The following is a 9,636-nucleotide window of genomic DNA, read 5'->3' as shown; positions in this document are numbered from 1 at the left end:
TCTACACTGAAGATTGCAGTCTGTCAGCTCATGCAAAGAGTAAATCCTTTCCTGGAGCTTTTAAAACTATTTTCTCAGGCTCCTGACTGCAGAGGGCTTTGAACAAACTGTTTCCAAAGAGGAAAAGGAAAGTCAAGTGAATGGCTTGTTGCAGTCAGCAGTATTTCTCCCAGGATATGTGCACGGCTGTTCTGCTCTGGGGAGGAGGAGATGTCACATCACAGTGGACTGTTTCCAGACAGAGTCATCATGTCATATTTCTTTTGGGTTACATGGAAATTTCTCAAGACTAAAAGTAGGAGGTAGAAAGGCAGCTACCTACCTCTCATACACACTCTGAGAGAGGTGAGACAAGAAGGGATTACAAAATTTTTCCAATTTTTCTCAAGGCAAAAAGATTCTGAAACAGCAAAGAGGAACTGAAATGCTTTAGTAGAACCTGACACTCCTCATTTTTCAGGTGATGACCAAATGAAGGTGACATTTGAAAAGGATACCTGCTTTTCCAGCAATTTGTCTGAAAACCAGATGTTGCCGTTCTCTGGTAACTGAGACCTCGAACCAGTTGGTGAGAAATAGAGGGTTTAAAGAGAACCCTTCACTCTGGAGACATGAAATGAGCATATTAGAAACCTTATAAAAATTGTAAAACTGGATAAACTGTTCAAAGTGCTCACAGGTCAACTGAATTATGTTATCAATTTGCAATAGGAACCTGAAAAGTAGTAGCTGGATGTTGGGAACAGGTTTTTTGTTTTGGGTTTGTTTGATTTTTATTTTTTTAATTTAAAAACTATATAAGTTTCTTCATATATATGTATAGTTCACAATCTTCCAGACATGACATTCCAGATTAATTTTTAATTCTCTCATAAAGGGAAAAATAGGAATAAATAAATAATGGCTGAGAAAGCAGAACAAAGCAGTCCTGTAATCACTGTTGCCTCTGCAAAAAAACCCAAACTCTCAAATAAACTTTCAAACCCAAACCAAAGAAAACAGGTTCACCATGGATGCAGCCACAGCACTATTGCCTGCATCCAGGCTTGCAGAGACACAGCTCTGCAGTCTGCTCAAAGGACAATTGCAGTGTTAAAATCTGGTAATTTTTTCCCATTTCTACTATTGATTGCTTCCAGATAAGGAAAGGTACTACAAAGTCACTTCAAAAGTAGCCTTTAATGTACCTCCAAGAGTTCCTGGAGTTTAACTTGTCATTTCCTCACTAAGAGATGCTGCTCAGATCACTGACCTGGGGCAAGGCAGTCTCAGCACCCCTTCCATTGCATCAACATTTGTCATTCATTTCTCTGTCAAAGGAGACTTTAGAAATTTCTCTGAAAAAGAGGAAACAGAATAAGAGAGAGGAAACCATTGAGCCATCAGCACGCAGGGCAGGGACAAATATAAATATAAATATAAATATAAATATAAATATAAATATAAATATAAATATAAATATAAATATAAATATAAATATAAATATAAATATAAATATAAATATTATATACTTAGACATGTATATATGTCCACTCCTCAAAGAGCAAAAAAATTGCAGTAAAACAGTGAGGGATATGTATTGAGTTTACTGCAATTTGCAGTACTATATTTGCACACACACACATGTATATATTTTTATATATATTTATAAATATATATAAACCTCACTGTTTTGCGGCAACTTGTCCCCTCCTCAGGACTTTTGCTTTTCCAACAGGAGGGGCTGAAGCCCTCCCATCTCCCTCATTCCTCCAGCACTGTGGTTCTAACCTGCCACAAACCTTTGCTGCATTTTACATAACTTCACTGGTCTGACCTTCCAACTAGTTAACAGCCCTTACCAGCAAATAAAACCTCCAGCAGCAGATGAGCAAAGTGATTGAGAAAGCCATAAAAACTGAAAGGAGAAAGCTGTCTGTAGTTAAAACAAGCCTCAGCTCCTTCTCCCCAGCAAACTCCCCCAGTAAATACAGAGAACTAGCAGGTTTATTACCCCCCCTTTGATTGTATGTCATCATTACAGCATTGTTTTCTCACACACCAATTCCTTCTTAGCTCCCACTTGCAATAAAAACCAGAGATTTGGGTTCTTTTTAAAGATTAATAGACACAGCTGCCCTCATACTCTAAACTTGTGGAGTGGCTGAATATCACTCCTGAAACTCCAAATTCAAGGCTCTGACAGTTATCTGATGGGGCTGGAAGTCAACAATGTCATGAATTACAGTAGGACTGTATGGAGGGAAGGGGTTGGCAATGTGGAGAAATGGAGCCTGTTGAAGGACAATTCTTCATAAAGAAATGCCAAAATTAACAACCATTTTTGATGAAAACAACAAACAAACAAAAGTAACAGTTTCCTTTGAAATCTTCAGAAAAAAAATCAAATACAGAGTGCCTTGAGACTAAATTTGTCTGTGCTTTATCTAAATTTGTCTGTGCTTTATCTAAATTTGTCTGTGCTTTATTTTGAGCTTAAGTAGGAAGCAATGCCCAAACCAGAGCATGAAATCATTGCTCCAACACAGCAGTTCATTCACGTGGGAGCAAACCTCACCTTGGGTCTGATTTGAAGGTGCATGGGCTGGAGTGGTTGAGATATGCAGGATGCTGGTGGGAAGCCACGTGCCCAGTTCTGTGCACAGGCTTCATGGATCAGCACATCCCTGGTTGTGTGGATCAGCACAGGAGGTACAGGGATAGAGCAGTTCCCAGCTAGAGGAGACAAGGAGAGAGGAAAAAAGGCTTTTTGGCTGGGAAAAAAAACCAGAAAGTTTGTTACTTTCTTTTGCTGGTGAGAGACAGTTTGTAAGCAAGGGTTGATTTCTGTTTGGTTCTCCAAACCCCAGGAGGATTGGTGATTGCCTTTGGCCCTCAGTGAACCCCTTATCCCTGCAAAATGTCCCTGCAGAGGCTTGCAGTGGATCTGCAAGGTCTACAGAGCCATCCCATGGTTCTCCCTCAGCTGTCAGGCAAGGCACAGGCTCACAATTTATAAAGAAATACAACTGGATCTAGTAAGCCATGCTGTTCACAAGGTTTGATGGACAAGTGGGTGACCCTTCCAGCCCCAGGGTGACACAAAGGGCAGGTGAGGCACCCTCATGTCCCTAGAGCTGGGGTTCAGTTTCAGTGCTGGCCACATGCCTGCCCAATTCCCAGGACAGGCCAAGCTGACACTGCTTGCTGGCATCATTTTGGAGGGAGGGACAAGTGAAAGTAAATCTGTGACCTTCACTACAAGCCCATATGGTCTGTCAGGACAAAAAAGAAGCAACACACCCTTATGGAGCAGTAGCAAGTCCACAGGCTCCAAGAGCTCTTGCCAACACAGAAATGCTATGTTTTTGCTCTAGCTATGATGTCTGCATTTAGTATTCATTGCCATGTCACTGATCCTCATGAATTCCTCCCATGTGCATGTGCCTCTCTCATCCATTTCTATCAGCATTCCACTGTAATTTATTATTAGTTAAGAATTAATAGACACTTGGAAGTATAATGTTACATTTTTGTCTTCTGGTGCTCTGAAGCATTTCATGCAGCAGATCAAGCATTAAATCTGTCATGTAAACACATTATTTTGTCATGTAATGCATTATGATAGCCCACTACCAGGAAAATGAAAAGCACTTAACGGTTTGTGTTTGATGTGTACTGTCAACAAAACTCAGGAAGAATTTATAAGGTGTTGTGGTTTAATGAGTACCTGTTTAATAGGGTTTGAGTATTATTCAAAAATGTGGCTTTACAGGAGACATGTGATTCATTGAATTTCAATGTGAATTATAAAGCCCAATCTAGATCTTCAGGCTTCTACACAGCAAAGATAATAAGATACAGGGAGCTGTTTATAAGCAATAAATCATGACCGTTTCTTGTTTTCTCTTGGAATATTCCTCTCTCCTTCATCAGGTTTTATGAAGCTGCAGGGTTCATGTATGAAAGTACCATTCAGTATCTTTGATTAGGGTAGAATAACTCATCTGTGGGCAGACAATGAATGAACTAAAAGAGAGAAGAATGAGCTGCTAAATAGGAACCCTACCAAACACCCAGACACTGACAGGCCTGGTAAAGTTTAAAGGAAAAGAAACAACTGTTTAATAATGACTTGGAAAAGTTTCAAGTGAGTGCATATCTAGAGGGAATCTCACCCCAGCAGACTCATAGCAAAAGCCCCTCACACACCTGGCCAGATGTACCACAACAGCAGCATGAAAAAGGCAAAAACCTGAACACAGGCAGAATGCCTTCTCTCTTTCCTTCCCAAGATGCTACTGGGAGCACCTCCCACAAATCCAAACAAGATTCAATGTGATATGACAAAAAACAGGGAGAATCCTGAAGATAAATCCCAATCCCATTGTTAGCCCACAAAAAAACAGGCCAAGCAATACTTCTGCTGCCTCCCTCAGCTATGGAAGGAGCCAGAGGTGGATCCACCAAGTGGATCCGAGTTAGAGTTCCCCTTGACCTCATGGTACACAGTTCACAGGATAGAGTCTTAAAACCATCTCTTCAGAGGTCTTTGGTTAGAATTCATCAAGACCTGATGCAATTAAATGCTCCAAGTTATTAATACTAACAAGATTTACTACTCCCCATTTACAAATGATTTGCATTTTTATGCATTCTTTTAGCATGGATCATCATGAATTTCTTTGGTATTCACGAGGTTGCAATTTGTGTATTTCCATAATTACCTCATCATATTCCCCATTAAGTAATGGACCAAGGGCATAAAACACCAAGCAGAATTCAAAAGCAGCATAGACTACCTGCTCCATTGAGAGACTAAATTCCCTTTGTCCTTGAAGCAGAGCTCACAGGAAAGCCCTGGGAAAGGGCTCTCTCCCAGAATTGGGTTGAAATAAAACAAAATTTAAAAAAATCAGTGCTTGATCATTACAGCCCATGGCAGTTTCCTTGCTCACCATACTGGGTCCATTGATACAACCCCCTTGGACTAAGGAGGATTACACCATGTGCCTGACAAGCTAAGAAATCACAGTTGTTTCCATTCCACAGTACTTAAAGTAGGACACAAGTGAGAACTGAAGGACTCACACAAACACCTCCTTCACACCAGGTCCCAAACTGGCTTGGACAAACAGTCCCTCCCACCAGGGCAGAGTCACTGCATCCACTGAGGAAAACTTTGCATCCAAAACCAACCCAACCCAAACTCCATGAGTAATTCACTAGTGCTCTGGAGAGAGTGGGAGGAAGAAAGAGAGATGAATTTCATGCACATGGAAACCTTTTTGCGCACTCAGGAATGGATATGAACAGATTTAAAATTAACGGGCTTAGTTCACTGCTGGGCAAATGATCTAAAACACCCAATAAATAATTCATCCCAGCAACATCCATCACTGTGCAGCCCGGCCCTGACACAGACTGTGCTGGGGAGGCTCACTTGGTGAAAAGAGACAACTTAATTCAGTGTAAAGTGAATAATCCAAAATCCCATAAATGATTCATCACTGGATTAAAAGCTATAGATTTTTCCATAAAATTCTGTACCCTGCATTAAATATGCAAATGATAGTGTGATGTTTATTAACTACTGGATAGCTTGGTTAAGCATGACACCAGCTCTGGTGCTTGAGAGCACCTTTGAAGTCATGAATCTTCATCAGATGTACATTTAAGCATGAAAAGGGGTTACCTTCAAGGATTCAAGGTTCCCTAATATCAGTAGAACTACAGAACATACACCAGTACACAAGAGAGGAGAGCCAAGCCTTAACATTTTTTGGTTTAGAAAACATAACTACAGATAGGATTTATTCCTTGTTTTGGATTACCTATCACATACCTCTTTTCCTCGATATTAAAAAAAAAACAAAACACCAAAACACACTGCCACAAAACCTTCCTTTTTTTCTAGATGCTTAAAAAAAAACCAAAAAAACCCTGCATTTTGAAATAGCCAGAGAACATACATCTTATTTTCTTCTTAGGAAAAAAAAAAAAGACCAACAAAAAAACCCACAAAAGCTATTTTGGGAAGTTGTGGATTTCCCTTCCCCTTGGAGAAATGCTTGAAAGACTAAAGAAAGTCGCTGAACTTATACCAAAGATCATTTCCCAACATCCTTCCCCCAATCCTTCCATCAGTTTTTGTACAGTCTTTGCACATGGTTTGCATCTGTCTCCCCAGTGTCCTTGTGGCCTTTCCTATCTCAGCTTCAAACCACTGGGAGCTCTTTAGCTGACTTTAGAGCATAAGTCCTGTGAGGAGGGGCTGAGGGAGCTGGGGGGGCTCAGCCTGGAGAAAAGGAGGCTCAGGGGGGACCTTGTCTCTCTACAGCTCCCTGTCAGGAGGGTGGAGCCAAGCAGGGGTCAGGCTCTGCTCCCAGGGAACAAGGGGCAGCACAAGAGGAAATGGCCTCAAGCTGCACCAGAGGAGGTTCAGGTTGGACATCAGGAAGAATTTCTTCACTGAAAAGATGGTGATCAGTCAAAAGTTGGACTCAATGATCCTGGAGTCTTTTTCAACCTAAGTGATTCTGTGATCCTATTCTGTGATTCTATACTACGGGATGAGGAGACTCTAATCACAGTGTTCCTTGCAGGAGGGAGAACCTGCTGAGATGAGCTATAGGATGAGTTGGGGTTGACATTTCCTTTCCCAGGTCACTGCTTCCACAGTGTGATTACAGGAACTGCTGAATCTTGGGGTTTGTGTTTTAAGTTAGGAAGAGAAACCAAAACCACACTATTCCCAGCTGGGACTAGACAGCAGTGGGAAGAGGAAACCAAGAAGTGCATGGTCACCACAGCCTCAGCAGCACAAGAAAACCAGAGTTTTACTAAGACTTGCAGGAAGCTCTGTTGCTAGAGGGCACATAAGCTGGAGCCCAGGCCAAGCGTGCTGAAAGAGTTCCCTGGAGCCAACCATGAACTGAACTCCTGGCTGGGACCTCCACCATCACTGGGGTGGGCTGCATTTATTCTGCTTGATGTCAGCAAATCTGCATCACCTTTACAGCCTCTTCTAATCTCTCCAGATGTTTCTCTGCTCAGTCTCTGCAGCTCAATTTTGCCATCTGCTGTCATGTCTGCAGCAACACGTCCCATTTCCTCTTTGTACTAGCCTAAAATTTTCCACTTTTTCATGCATTCATCTCACACTGTGTGGTTATCTCTGTTCTTTCCCCAAGTCCCATGATGCTATTTATTCTTATTTCTAATTTCCTATGTACTCAGCCACATTCTTCCCTTCTGCTTGCTCTTTCTTAAGCCCCAATTACATTTCACCTTTGGAACCAAGAGATTTATTTATATTAACCTTAAAAAATGCCTAGAAAAGCACATTAAGGCTAAGAAACAAACCTAGAAACATAATGAAATGTGCTGCTGAGATGGAAAGGGACTGCCAGAACAGTCAGCTCCAATGAAGTCTATTAAGAGAGGTCTCTTATTAATCTCAAAATGATATTTAATTCATTCCTCTGGTTTCCCTTTAAAGGATTTGTATTCCTAACTCAGCACTTGCCTTTTTTTTCATTTTCAGTATTTCCTCCTGTTTTCTCATTAGTCAATCCCATATCCCAAAATATTCAACTTTCCCTTTTTAATTGCTTTTCTGTACCTCCTCCACACTAATTGGGTAGTTCAGTCATTATCTCCTCACGTCAGACCTCCTTTACCCTGTTTAATCAGTCATTTTGATACAGACAATTGTCCATAAAGTATTGGGGGGCAGTAAAAATTTTTACTTGGACCAAAAGCTAAATCTTTCATTAATTAACTACCTTGCTCCATGGAGCTGAGCCAGACTCCCCAGATACAACACCATTTAGGTTTGACATGGACTCTGAAAAAATTAAACCCTACTTTGTTCTACCACAGGCTCCCATTGCAAGTCCATAAATGCTGAGGTAACTCCAGCAGCTTGGAGTGCTGAGGAGAGGCCTCAAATCTGAGCGATTTCAAGTCTTGGTGCTTAGAAGTTTGAGAGGTGGTGGGGGCACTGGAGCTTTGGGGAAATGCATGACAGTTTTAAAGCAAACAACTTTGCTCCTTTGCCCTGTGTATTGTTTTAATCTGTTAACAGAGGGTTTTCTTGGCTACAGTGCTTTATCGTTACTCAAGTGCATTTCTTTGCCTTCCAAGGTAAAAGTCTTTAAAAAATAAAGGCCAGCATTTCCAGATGCCAATGACATCCTCTCCAACAGCCTTTTCTCTCTAAATACTTTTCTCTCTAAATATGTGCTGCTTTCATCTAGTTTTTTTCCACTGGACCCAAAGACTGCATTCTGGGGCTTCTGTTGCTTTTGGAAAGCAGCATTTCTGTCTCCTCCAGCTACATTTTAAAAGGCTCCCTTTAACCTTTCCCTGAACATACTGACAGCCAGAGTCAGTTCCTCACAAATAACTTCAGTGTATTTTCATTTAGATGTAACCCTCCCAGATTCCTTGCTTCCAATTGCCATTCTAAACCTAAACCTCTGCCTCAGTAATTGGGGCGGATAAAAGATAAATAAAAACACTCAGCAACATAGGTTGAACTTACAGCATTGCTACAGCATCTCTGGGCTGCATTTCCACATGGCTGATCAGATCAAACTCACTTTGTTGGCTCCCATCTCTTCTTCCCTTTGTGCAGCTCCCCAAAAGCAGAGCCTTCAAGTCCAGCCAGCACCACAGCAAATATGCTGGAACCTTCCCAAGTGAGAGCCAGCTCTGCTGTAAAGAAGTCATTAGTGAAGAGCTAATTAATAAGAGCAAAAGGATTGGCCCAGCTCTGCCAGTTGGAGCAGCAACGGAGCTGTTGCTGCCTTAATTAGCAGGTTTTATTGGACAGGTAAAAAAGGCAACAAGAAAAGTTTGGGTTTTTCAAAGGAGTACGTCAAAACCGTTTGGGATTTTTTTTCCTCTTATTCCTTTCAGATTTGTGTGGGATTCATGCCTAGAAGAAGTGCCAGGAGCCAGGCCCCAGGCTCAGCATGTGCTGTGTGTTGGGGCAGTGATCAGTGTGACAGTCACAGGGCTCAGCTGAGCAAACCCAGCCTGGAGCCACATCCACTGTCTGGGGACTCTCCTCTGCCTGCCACAACACCACTAGACCAGGGTGCTGAACCCAGAGGAGACCAAGAGGGACCCCAAAGAGGAACTTCCCCCACCTCCCCCAACTTACAGCCTCTGAGAGGATGCTGGAGGATCCAAAAGTCTCACCACAGCGCTGAGCATGACTGGTGGGGAAGTCCAGAGCTGCCACACGTTTCCTTCTGAACAAATGCTATTCCTACAATGTGCTCTTACTTCAAGTTGTTGCTGACCAGAAGTGCCATAGCTGGCCCTGGTGAACTCCAGGCAACACAGGTAACAAACAGTGTCATGGATTTGAACCTTCTCCCATGCCATTCCCACAGTCGCTGCAGCAGAATCGGTGAGGACCCCAGTGAGACACACAAAAACTCTGGAGCATATCCCACAGGTGATCCCCCCAGCCTACATGGCCAGTCCCTCTTCACTAACAGATATAGGAATGAGTGGTATGAGGGCTTGTGGGAGCAGGGTAGCCTCCAGGTTGGTCTTCTGGGTATTTTCCCACCTCTGGGAATGCTGCAGTAGTTCTTTGGAGAGCTGAGATGGCACACCAGTCATTTCAACACCTGGGGA

Source organism: Manacus candei, unplaced genomic scaffold, assembly GCF_025592945.1.
Source record: "Manacus candei isolate 608988 ecotype Guabito, Panama unplaced genomic scaffold, ASM2559294v1 h1tg000037l, whole genome shotgun sequence".
NCBI lineage: Eukaryota > Metazoa > Chordata > Aves > Passeriformes > Pipridae > Manacus > Manacus candei.
The sequence above is the reverse complement of the archived record's forward strand: the minus strand, read 5'-3'. Positions refer to the sequence as shown.